Source organism: Xyrauchen texanus, chromosome 8, assembly GCF_025860055.1.
Source record: "Xyrauchen texanus isolate HMW12.3.18 chromosome 8, RBS_HiC_50CHRs, whole genome shotgun sequence".
Classification (NCBI taxonomy): Eukaryota; Metazoa; Chordata; class Actinopteri; order Cypriniformes; family Catostomidae; genus Xyrauchen; species Xyrauchen texanus.
In genome coordinates this window covers 5,856,610-5,866,609 of record NC_068283.1, presented here as the reverse complement: position 1 = coordinate 5,866,609, position 10,000 = coordinate 5,856,610, and the positions used below count along the sequence as shown (strand labels likewise).

The 10,000-nt window shown below is 39.8% G+C and overlaps 19 non-coding genes across 19 annotated transcripts; all 19 read left to right on the top strand.

Moving 5' to 3' along the window:
• The first annotated feature begins 529 nt into the window (after positions 1 to 529).
• trnaa-cgc (transfer RNA alanine (anticodon CGC)) lies at positions 530 to 601 on the top strand. The gene has a single exon. It is a non-coding gene; the product is annotated as a tRNA-Ala (tRNA).
• An 855-nt stretch (positions 602 to 1,456) lies between these two features.
• On the top strand, positions 1,457 to 1,528 carry trnaa-cgc (transfer RNA alanine (anticodon CGC)). Its single transcript has one exon. It is a non-coding gene; the product is annotated as a tRNA-Ala (tRNA).
• Positions 1,529 to 1,979: 451 nt separating this feature from the next.
• Positions 1,980 to 2,051, top strand: trnaa-ugc (transfer RNA alanine (anticodon UGC)). Its single transcript has one exon. It is a non-coding gene; the product is annotated as a tRNA-Ala (tRNA).
• Positions 2,052 to 2,401: 350 nt separating this feature from the next.
• trnaa-cgc (transfer RNA alanine (anticodon CGC)) lies at positions 2,402 to 2,473 on the top strand. The gene has a single exon. It is a non-coding gene; the product is annotated as a tRNA-Ala (tRNA).
• Positions 2,474 to 2,923: 450 nt separating this feature from the next.
• Positions 2,924 to 2,995, top strand: trnaa-ugc (transfer RNA alanine (anticodon UGC)). Its single transcript has one exon. It is a non-coding gene; the product is annotated as a tRNA-Ala (tRNA).
• A 152-nt stretch (positions 2,996 to 3,147) lies between these two features.
• trnaa-ugc (transfer RNA alanine (anticodon UGC)) lies at positions 3,148 to 3,219 on the top strand. Its single transcript has one exon. It is a non-coding gene; the product is annotated as a tRNA-Ala (tRNA).
• A 153-nt stretch (positions 3,220 to 3,372) lies between these two features.
• On the top strand, positions 3,373 to 3,444 carry trnaa-ugc (transfer RNA alanine (anticodon UGC)). Its single transcript has one exon. It is a non-coding gene; the product is annotated as a tRNA-Ala (tRNA).
• A 455-nt stretch (positions 3,445 to 3,899) lies between these two features.
• Positions 3,900 to 3,971, top strand: trnaa-ugc (transfer RNA alanine (anticodon UGC)). The gene has a single exon. It is a non-coding gene; the product is annotated as a tRNA-Ala (tRNA).
• Positions 3,972 to 4,435: 464 nt separating this feature from the next.
• Positions 4,436 to 4,507, top strand: trnaa-ugc (transfer RNA alanine (anticodon UGC)). Its single transcript has one exon. It is a non-coding gene; the product is annotated as a tRNA-Ala (tRNA).
• A 152-nt stretch (positions 4,508 to 4,659) lies between these two features.
• trnaa-ugc (transfer RNA alanine (anticodon UGC)) lies at positions 4,660 to 4,731 on the top strand. The gene has a single exon. It is a non-coding gene; the product is annotated as a tRNA-Ala (tRNA).
• Positions 4,732 to 4,884: 153 nt separating this feature from the next.
• trnaa-ugc (transfer RNA alanine (anticodon UGC)) lies at positions 4,885 to 4,956 on the top strand. Its single transcript has one exon. It is a non-coding gene; the product is annotated as a tRNA-Ala (tRNA).
• Positions 4,957 to 5,411: 455 nt separating this feature from the next.
• On the top strand, positions 5,412 to 5,483 carry trnaa-ugc (transfer RNA alanine (anticodon UGC)). The gene has a single exon. It is a non-coding gene; the product is annotated as a tRNA-Ala (tRNA).
• A 353-nt stretch (positions 5,484 to 5,836) lies between these two features.
• trnaa-ugc (transfer RNA alanine (anticodon UGC)) lies at positions 5,837 to 5,908 on the top strand. The gene has a single exon. It is a non-coding gene; the product is annotated as a tRNA-Ala (tRNA).
• A 950-nt stretch (positions 5,909 to 6,858) lies between these two features.
• trnaa-cgc (transfer RNA alanine (anticodon CGC)) lies at positions 6,859 to 6,930 on the top strand. The gene has a single exon. It is a non-coding gene; the product is annotated as a tRNA-Ala (tRNA).
• A 451-nt stretch (positions 6,931 to 7,381) lies between these two features.
• On the top strand, positions 7,382 to 7,452 carry trnaa-ugc (transfer RNA alanine (anticodon UGC)). Its single transcript has one exon. It is a non-coding gene; the product is annotated as a tRNA-Ala (tRNA).
• A 455-nt stretch (positions 7,453 to 7,907) lies between these two features.
• On the top strand, positions 7,908 to 7,979 carry trnaa-ugc (transfer RNA alanine (anticodon UGC)). The gene has a single exon. It is a non-coding gene; the product is annotated as a tRNA-Ala (tRNA).
• A 152-nt stretch (positions 7,980 to 8,131) lies between these two features.
• trnaa-ugc (transfer RNA alanine (anticodon UGC)) lies at positions 8,132 to 8,203 on the top strand. The gene has a single exon. It is a non-coding gene; the product is annotated as a tRNA-Ala (tRNA).
• A 973-nt stretch (positions 8,204 to 9,176) lies between these two features.
• trnaa-ugc (transfer RNA alanine (anticodon UGC)) lies at positions 9,177 to 9,248 on the top strand. Its single transcript has one exon. It is a non-coding gene; the product is annotated as a tRNA-Ala (tRNA).
• Positions 9,249 to 9,765: 517 nt separating this feature from the next.
• Positions 9,766 to 9,837, top strand: trnaa-ugc (transfer RNA alanine (anticodon UGC)). The gene has a single exon. It is a non-coding gene; the product is annotated as a tRNA-Ala (tRNA).
• The last annotated feature ends 163 nt before the right edge of the window (positions 9,838 to 10,000 follow it).

Below are 10,000 nucleotides of genomic sequence, written 5' to 3'. Positions count from 1 at the left end.
TACTAACAGAATGCATTTGAAGACACTTACTCTGCAAGTACAGGTGTGTATCCCCATTTGATTGCAGGTTTTAGTTTTATACCTTAACCAATGAAGATTTGCAAATTCAGCAGAGAGAGAGAGAGCAACAAATTTGCGAGGGATGTTTTTGCCTGTGTGTGGTCCTGGGTTCAATCTCCACCATCTCCAAGGGTTTCTTGTTGTTACAAGCTTAAAAAGCTCAAGCAGTTCTGTCTCTTGTTGTATTGAGATGCGAGTTGAGCTTGATTTCCACTGCCTTTGAAAAAAGGAGGATAAACACTGCAAACAATTCAAGCAAGGATTTCAAATCAAGATTATAATCATTTGAAGTGAAAGCAACATCTCAGTTCTAAAATAAAAGATTTACTCTTTATCAGTTAAAACATTTCATTTGAAGATGACTTGACCCTGATGGTAAAGGTATGCATCCCCGTTTGATCGCAAGTACCAGTTGTTTCACTTAATCAATGGTTTGTATGATCAGCAGGGACAGAACAAACGTATTGGAAGGGATGTAGCTCAGTGGTAGAGCGCATGCTTCGCATGTATGAGGTCCTGGGTTCAATCCCCAGCATCTCCAATGGTTTCTTGTTGGTACAAGCCTTAAAAAGTTCAAGCAGTTCTGCCTCTTGTTGTATTGGGATGTGATTTGAGCTTGATTTCCACTGCCTTTGAAAAAAAACCTTGGTAGAGGGTAAACACTGCAAGGATTTCAAATCAAGATTATAATAATTTGAAGTGAAAGCAACATCTCAGTTCTAAAGTAAAAGATTGACTCTTAATCAGTTAAAACATTTCATTTGAAGATGACTTGACCCTGATGGTAAAGGTATGTATCCCCGTTTGCTTGCAAGTACCAGTTGTTTCACTTAATCAATGGTTTGTATGATCAGCAGGGACAGAACAAATGTATTGGATGACTTGACCCTGATGGTAAAGGTATGCATCCCCGTTTGATTGCAAGTACCAGTTGTTTAACGTAATACATGTTGATTTGACCGATCAGCAGAGACAGAAAGAATGCCTTACAAGGGATGTAGCTCAGTGGTAGAGCGCATGCTTTGCATGTACGAGGTCCTGCGTTCAATCTCCAAGGGTTTCTTGTTGTTACAAGCTTAAAAAAGCTCAAGCAGTTCTGTCTCTTGTTGTATTGAGATGCGAGTTGAGCTTGATTTCCACTGCCTTTGAAAAAAGGAGGATAAACACTGCAAACAATTCAAGCAAGGATTTCAAATCAAGATTAGAATCATTTGAAGTGAAAGCAACATCTCAGTTCTAAAATCAAAGATTTACTCTTTATCAGTTAAAACATTTCATTTGAAGATGACTTGACCCTGATGGTAAAAGTATGCATCTCCGTTTGATCGCAAGTACCAGTTGATTCACTTAATCAATGGTTTGTATGATCAGCAGGGACAGAACAAACATAATGGAAGGGGATGTAGCTCAGTGGTAGAGCGCATGCTTCGCATGTATGAGGTCCTGGGTTCAATCCCCAGCATCTCCAATGGTTTCTTGTTGGTACAAGCCTTAAAAAGTTCAAGCAGTTCTGCCTCTTGTTGTATTGGGATGTGAGTTGAGCTTGATTTCCACTGCCTTTGAAAAAAAAACCTTGGTAGAGGGTAAACACTGCAAGGATTTCAAATCAAGATTATAATCATTTGAAGTGAAAGCAACATCTCAGTTCTAAAGTAAAAGATTGACTCTTAATCAGTTAAAACATTTCATTTGAAGATGACTTGACCCTGACGTAAAGGTATGTATCCCCGTTTGCTTGCAAGTACCAGTTGTTTCACTTAATCAATGGTTTGTATGATCAGCAGGGACAGAACAAATGTATTGGATGACTTGACCCTGATGGTAAAGGTATGCATCCCCGTTTGATTGCAAGTACCAGTTGTTTAACGTAATACATGTTGATTTGACCGATCAGCAGAGACAGAAAGTATGCCTTACAAGGGGATGTAGCTCAGTGGTAGAGCGCATGCTTTGCATGTATGAGGTCCTGGGTTCAATCCCCAGCATCTCCAAGGTTTTCTTGTTGGTACAAGCCTAAAAAGATCAAGCAGTTCTGTCTCTTGTTGTATTGAGATGCGAGTTGAGCTTGATTTCCACTGCCTTTGAATAAAAAACTTGGTAGAGGGTGAAAACTGCAAACAATTCAAGCAAGGATTTCAAATCAAGATTATAATCATTTGAAGTGAAAGCAACATCTCAGTTCTAAAATAAAAGATTTACTCTTTATCAGTTAAAACATTTCATTTGAAGATGACTTGACCCTGATGGTAAAGGTATGCATCCCCGTTTGATCGCAAGTACCAGTTGTTTCACTTAATCAATGGTTTGTATGATCAGCAGGGACAGAACAAGCGTATTGGAAGGGGATGTAGCTCAGTGGTAGAGCGCATGCTTCGCATGTATGAGGTCCTGGGTTCAATCCCCAGCATCTCCAATGGTTTCTTGTTGGTACAAGCCTTAAAAAGTTCAAGCAGTTCTGCCTCTTGTTGTATTGGGATGTGATTTGAGCTTGATTTCCACTGCCTTTGAAAAAAACCTTGGTAGAGGGTAAACACTGCAAGGATTTCAAATCAAGATTATAATAATTTGAAGTGAAAGCAACATCTCAGTTCTAAAGTAAAAGATTGACTCTTAATCAGTTAAAACATTTCATTTGAAGATGACTTGACCCTGATGGTAAAGGTATGTATCCCCGTTTGCTTGCAAGTACCAGTTGTTTCACTTAATCAATGGTTTGTATGATCAGCAGGGACAGAACAAATGTATTGGATGACTTGACCCTGATGGTAAAGGTATGCATCCCCGTTTGATTGCAAGTACCAGTTGTTTAACGTAATACATGTTGATTTGACCGATCAGCAGAGACAGAAAGAATGCCTTACAAGGGGATGTAGCTCAGTGGTAGAGCGCATGCTTTGCATGTATGAGGTCCTGGGTTCAATCCCCAGCATCTCCAAGGTTTTCTTGTTGGTACAAGCCTAAAAAGATATTGGATGACTTGACCCTGATGGTAAAGGTATGCATCCCCGTTTGATTGCAAGTACCAGTTGTTTAACGTAATACATGTTGATTTGACCGATCAGCAGAGACAGAAAGAATGCCTTACAAGGGGATGTAGCTCAGTGGTAGAGCGCATGCTTTGCATGTATGAGGTCCTGGGTTCAATCCCCAGCATCTCCAAGGTTTTCTTGTTGGTACAAGCCTAAAAAAGATATTGGATGACTTGACCCTGATGGTAAAGGTATGCATCCCCGTTTGATTGCAAGTACCAGTTGTTTAACGTAATACATGTTGATTTGACCGATCAGCAGAGACAGAAAGAATGCCTTACAAGGGGATGTAGCTCAGTGGTAGAGCGCATGCTTTGCATGTATGAGGTCCTGCGTTCAATCCCCAGCATCTCCAAGGGTTTCTTGTTGTTACAAGCTTAAAAAAGCTCAAGCAGTTCTGTCTCTTGTTGTATTGAGATGCGAGTTGAGCTTGAGTTCCACTGCCTTTGAAAAAAGGAGGATAAACACTGCAAACAATTCAAGCAAGGATTTCAAATCAAGATTATAATCATTTGAAGTGAAAGCAACATCTCAGTTCTAAAATAAAAGATTTACTCTTTATCAGTTAAAACATTTCATTTGAAGATGACTTGACCCTGATGGTAAAAGTATGCATCCCCGTTTGATCGCAAGTACCAGTTGTTTCACTTAATCAATGGTTTGTATGATCAGCAGGGACAGAACAAATGTATTGGATGACTTGACCCTGATGGTAAAGGTATGCATCCCCGTTTGATTGCAAGTACCAGTTGTTTAATGTAATACATGTTGATTTGACCGATCAGCAGAGACAGAAAGTATGCCTTACAAGGGGATGTAGCTCAGTGGTAGAGCGCATGCTATGCATGTATGAGGTCCTGGGTTCAATCCCCAGCATCTCCAAGGTTTTCTTGTTGGTACAAGCCTAAAAAAGATCAAGCAGTTCTGTCTCTTGTTGTATTGAGATGCGAGTTGAGCTTGATTTCCACTGCCTTTGAATAAAAAACTTGGTAGAGGGTGAAAACTGCAAACAATTCAAGCAAGGATTTCAAATCAAGATTATAATCATTTGAAGTGAAAGCAACATCTCAGTTCTAAAATAAAAGATTTACTCTTTATCAGTTAAAACATTTCATTTGAAGATGACTTGACCCTGATGGTAAAAGTATGCATCCCCGTTTGATCGCAAGTACCAGTTGTTTCACTTAATCAATGGTTTGTATGATCAGCAGGGACAGAACAAATGTATTGGATGACTTGACCCTGATGGTAAAGGTATGCATCCCTGTTTGATTGCAAGTACCAGTTGTTTAACGTAATACATGTTGATTTGACCGATCAGCAGAGACAGAAAGAATGCCTTACAAGGGGATGTAGCTCAGTGGTAGAGCGCATGCTTTGCATGTATGAGGTCCTGGGTTCAATCCCCAGCATCTCCAAGGTTTTCTTGTTGGTACAAGCCTAAAAAGATATTGGATGACTTGACCCTGATGGTAAAGGTATGCATCCCCGTTTGATTGCAAGTACCAGTTGTTTAACGTAATACATGTTGATTTGACCGATCAGCAGAGACAGAAAGAATGCCTTACAAGGGGATGTAGCTCAGTGGTAGAGCGCATGCTTTGCATGTATGAGGTCCTGGGTTCAATCCCCAGCATCTCCAAGGTTTTCTTGTTGGTACAAGCCTAAAAAAGATATTGGATGACTTGACCCTGATGGTAAAGGTATGCATCCCCGTTTGATTGCAAGTACCAGTTGTTTAACGTAATACATGTTGATTTGACCGATCAGCAGAGACAGAAAGAATGCCTTACAAGGGGATGTAGCTCAGTGGTAGAGCGCATGCTTTGCATGTATGAGGTCCTGCGTTCAATCCCCAGCATCTCCAAGGGTTTCTTGTTGTTACAAGCTTTAAAAAGCTCAAGCTGTTCTGTCTCTTGTTGTATTGAGATGCGAGTTGAGCTTGATTTCCACTGCCTTTGAAAAAAGGAGGATAAACACTGCAAACAATTCAAGCAAGTATTTCAAATCAAGATTATAATCATTTGAAGTGAAAGCAACATCTCAGTTTTTAAATAAAAGATTTACTCTTTATCAGTTAAAACATTTCATTTGAAGATGACTTGACCCTGATGGTAAAAGTATGCATCCCCGTTTGATCGCAAGTACCAGTTGTTTCACTTAATCAATGGTTTGTATGATCAGCAGGGACAGAACAAATGTATTGGATGACTTGACCCTGATGGTAAAGGTATGCATCCCCGTTTGATTGCAAGTACCAGTTGTTTAATGTAATACATGTTGATTTGACCGATCAGCAGAGACAGAAAGTATGCCTTACAAGGGGATGTAGCTCAGTGGTAGAGCGCATGCTATGCATGTATGAGGTCCTGGGTTCAATCCCCAGCATCTCCAAGGTTTTCTTGTTGGTACAAGCCTAAAAAGATCAAGCAGTTCTGTCTCTTGTTGTATTGAGATGCGAGTTGAGCTTGATTTCCACTGCCTTTGAATAAAAAACTTGGTAGAGGGTGAAAACTGCAAACAATTCAAGCAAGGATTTCAAATCAAGATTATAATCATTTGAAGTGAAAGCAACATCTCAGTTCTAAAATAAAAGATTTACTCTTTATCAGTTAAAACATTTCATTTGAAGATGACTTGACCCTGATGGTAAAGGTATGCATCCCCGTTTGATCGCAAGTACCAGTTGTTTAACGTAATACATGTTGATTTGACCGATCAGCAGAGACAGAAACAACACCCTACAAGGGGATGTAGCTCAGTGGTAGAGCGCGTGCTTTGCGTGTATGAGGTCCTGGGTTCAATCCTCAGCATCTCCAAGTGCTTTCAAGCATCTATGTTATTTCCCAAAGATCTTGGCAAATAATGCCTTTTGAAATCTTTGCTTGCAATTTCAGCTAAATCAAACTCTCAAATGGTGACAAACTTGTTTTTCTCTTTGATGATGTAGCTCAGGGGCAGAGTGCATATTTTTCCTGTATGAGGTCCTGGGATACAATCCCTAGAATCTTAAAAGGAAACTTATTGTTACAATACAACAGATGCACCAGCAGTTCTGTGGCATTGGGTTCTGAGATTGGATTTGTGTTGATCTAAACATTGAAATCCATTTCAGCAGACTTGTTAGATGGTAAACATTGGGAACATTTTCAAGCAAATACTTCAAATCAAGATTATAATCATTTGAAGTGAAATCAACTTCTAAGTCATGAAGTAAAGGATTTACTCTTCAAAGGTTACTAACAGAATGCATTTGAAGACACTTACTCTGCAAGTACAGGTGTGTATCCCCATTTGATTGCAGGTTTTAGTTTTATACCTTAACCAATGAAGATTTGCAAATTCAGCAGAGAGAGAGAGAGCAACAAATTTGCGAGGGGATGTTTTTGCCTGTGTGTGGTCCTGGGTTCAATCTCCACCATCTCCAAGGGTTTCTTGTTGTTACAAGCTTAAAAAAGCTCAAGCAGTTCTGTCTCTTGTTGTATTGAGATGCGAGTTGAGCTTGATTTCCACTGCCTTTGAAAAAAGGAGGATAAACACTGCAAACAATTCAAGCAAGGATTTCAAATCAAGATTATAATCATTTGAAGTGAAAGCAACATCTCAGTTCTAAAATAAAAGATTTACTCTTTATCAGTTAAAACATTTCATTTGAAGATGACTTGACCCTGATGGTAAAGGTATGCATCCCCGTTTGATCGCAAGTACCAGTTGTTTCACTTAATCAATGGTTTGTATGATCAGCAGGGACAGAACAAACGTATTGGAAGGGGATGTAGCTCAGTGGTAGAGCGCATGCTTCGCATGTATGAGGTCCTGGGTTCAATCCCCAGCATCTCCAATGGTTTCTTGTTGGTACAAGCCTTAAAAAGTTCAAGCAGTTCTGCCTCTTGTTGTATTGGGATGTGATTTGAGCTTGATTTCCACTGCCTTTGAAAAAAAACCTTGGTAGAGGGTAAACACTGCAAGGATTTCAAATCAAGATTATAATAATTTGAAGTGAAAGCAACATCTCAGTTCTAAAGTAAAAGATTGACTCTTAATCAGTTAAAACATTTCATTTGAAGATGACTTGACCCTGATGGTAAAGGTATGTATCCCCGTTTGCTTGCAAGTACCAGTTGTTTCACTTAATCAATGGTTTGTATGATCAGCAGGGACAGAACAAATGTATTGGATGACTTGACCCTGATGGTAAAGGTATGCATCCCCGTTTGATTGCAAGTACCAGTTGTTTAACGTAATACATGTTGATTTGACCGATCAGCAGAGACAGAAAGAATGCCTTACAAGGGGATGTAGCTCAGTGGTAGAGCGCATGCTTTGCATGTATGAGGTCCTGGGTTCAATCCCAGCATCTCCAAGGGTTTCTTGTTGTTACAAGCTTAAAAAAGCTCAAGCAGTTCTGTCTCTTGTTGTATTGAGATGCGAGTTGAGCTTGATTTCCACTGCCTTTGAAAAAAGGAGGATAAACACTGCAAACAATTCAAGCAAGGATTTCAAATCAAGATTAGAATCATTTGAAGTGAAAGCAACATCTCAGTTCTAAAATCAAAGATTTACTCTTTATCAGTTAAAACATTTCATTTGAAGATGACTTGACCCTGATGGTAAAAGTATGCATCCCCGTTTGATCGCAAGTATCAGTTGTTTCACTTAATCAATGGTTTGTATGATCAGCAGGGACAGAACAAATGTATTGGATGACTTGACCCTGATGGTAAAGGTATGCATCCCCGTTTGATTGCAAGTACCAGTTGTTTAACATAATACATGTTGATTTGACCGATCAGCAGAGACCGAAAGAATGCCTTACAAGGGGATGTAGCTCAGTGGTAGAGCGCATGCTTTGCATGTATGAGGTCCTGGGTTCAATCCCCAGCATCTCCAAGGTTTTCTTGTTGGTACAAGCCTAAAAAGATATTGGATGACTTGACCCTGATGGTAAAGGTATGCATCCCCGTTTGATTGCAAGTACCAGTTGTTTAACGTAATACATGTTGATTTGACCGATCAGCAGAGACAGAAAGAATGCCTTACAAGGGGATGTAGCTCAGTGGTAGAGCGCATGCTTTGCATGTATGAGGTCCTGCGTTCAATCCCCAGCATCTCCAAGGGTTTCTTGTTGTTACAAGCTTAAAAAAGCTCAAGCAGTTCTGTCTCTTGTTGTATTGAGATGCGAGTTGAGCTTGAGTTCCACTGCCTTTGAAAAAAGGAGGATAAACACTGCAAACAATTCAAGCAAGGATTTCAAATCAAGATTATAATCATTTGAAGTGAAAGCAACATCTCAGTTCTAAAATAAAAGATTTACTCTTTATCAGTTACAACATTTTATTTGAAGATGACTTGACCCTGATGCTAAAGGTATGCATCCCCGTTTGATCGCAAGTACCAGTTGTTTCACTTAATCAATGGTTTGTATGATCAGCAGGGACAGAACAAATGTATTGGATGACTTGACCCTGATGGTAAAGGTATGCATCCCCGTTTGATTGCAAGTACCAGTTGTTTAACGTAATACATGTTGATTTGACCGATCAGCAGAGACAGAAAGAATGCCTTACAAGGGGATGTAGCTCAGTGGTAGAGCGCATGCTTTGCATGTACGAGGTCCTGCGTTCAATCTCCAAGGGTTTCTTGTTGTTACAAGCTTAAAAAAGCTCAAGCAGTTCTGTCTCTTGTTGTATTGAGATGCGAGTTGAGCTTGATTTCCACTGCCTTTGAAAAAAGGAGGATAAACACTGCAAACAATTCAAGCAAGGATTTCAAATCAATATTAGAATCATTTGAAGTGAAAGCAACATCTCAGTTCTAAAATCAAAGATTTACTCTTTATCAGTTAAAACATTTCATTTGAAGATGACTTGACCCTGATGGTAAAAGTATGCATCCCCGTTTGATCGCAAGTACCAGTTGTTTCACTTAATCAATGGTTTGTATGATCAGCAGGGACAGAACAAATGTATTGGATGACTTGACCCTGATGGTAAAGGTATGCATCCCCGTTTGATTGCAAGTACCAGTTGTTTAACGTAATACATGTTGATTTGACCGATCAGCAGAGACAGAAAGAATGCCTTACGAGGGGATGTAGCTCAGTGGTAGAGCGCATGCTTTGCATGTATGAGGTCCTGGGTTCAATCCCCAGCATCTCCAAGGTTTTCTTGTTGGTACAAGCCTAAAAAGATATTGGATGACTTGACCCTGATGGTAAAGGTATGCATCCCCGCTTGATTGCAAGTACCAGTTGTTTAACGTAATACATGTTGATTTGACCGATCAGCAGAGACAGAAAGAATGCCTTACAAGGGATGTAGCTCAGTGGTAGAGCATGCTTTGCATGTATGAGGTCCTGCGTTCAATCCCCAGCATCTCCAAGGGTTTCTTGTTGTTACAAGCTTAAAAAAGCTCAAGCAGTTCTGTCTCTTGTTGTATTGAGATGCGAGTTGAGCTTGATTTCCACTGCCTTTGAAAAAAGGAGGATAAACACTGCAAGATTAAGTTGTTTCACTTAATCAATGGTTTGTATGATCAGCAGGGACAGAACAAATGTATTGGATGACTTGACCCTGATGGTAAAGGTATGCATCCCCGTTTGATTGCAAGTACCAGTTGTTTAACGTAATACATGTTGATTTGACCGATCAGCAGAGACAGAAAGTATGCCTTACAAGGGGATGTAGCTCAGTGTTAGAGCGCATGCTTTGCATGTATGAGGTCCTGGGTTCAATCCCCAGCATCTCCAAGATTTTCTTGTTGGTACAAGCCTAAAAAAGATCAAGCAGTTCTGTCTCTTGTTGTATTGAGATGCGAGTTCAGCTTGATTTCCACTGCCTTTGAATAAAAAACTTGGTAGAGGGTGAAAACTGCAAACAATTCAAGCAAGGATTTCAAATCAAGATTATAAT